Below are 307 nucleotides of genomic sequence, written 5' to 3'. Positions count from 1 at the left end.
ACAATTTATTAAAAATGATCTTTTTTTAGAAAAAAATTGTAACAATAAAATACATGGGTATAAGATAAATTTAGACGGAAAAAAAAAGATAGTTGAAAGTCTTTATGAAGGAGATAAATTGCATTTACTTTTTCATTATAATTGGTGTTTTCTGATGTGGGAAATTATTTCCAAAAAGTGAAATGCAGAGAGTGTACCGCAAGCATTATTGGGATGGAAATAAAGTTGTTCATAGTTCATGTGATGATAATTCTTGACTGGGCGAATCCCATGCATGATTGCGAAGGAAAAAAAAACTCAAAATTAT

This window comes from Arachis ipaensis, chromosome B06 (genome assembly GCF_000816755.2).
Source record: "Arachis ipaensis cultivar K30076 chromosome B06, Araip1.1, whole genome shotgun sequence".
In the NCBI taxonomy this organism is placed as follows: Eukaryota; Viridiplantae; Streptophyta; class Magnoliopsida; order Fabales; family Fabaceae; genus Arachis; species Arachis ipaensis.
This window is presented reverse-complemented; position numbering follows the sequence as displayed.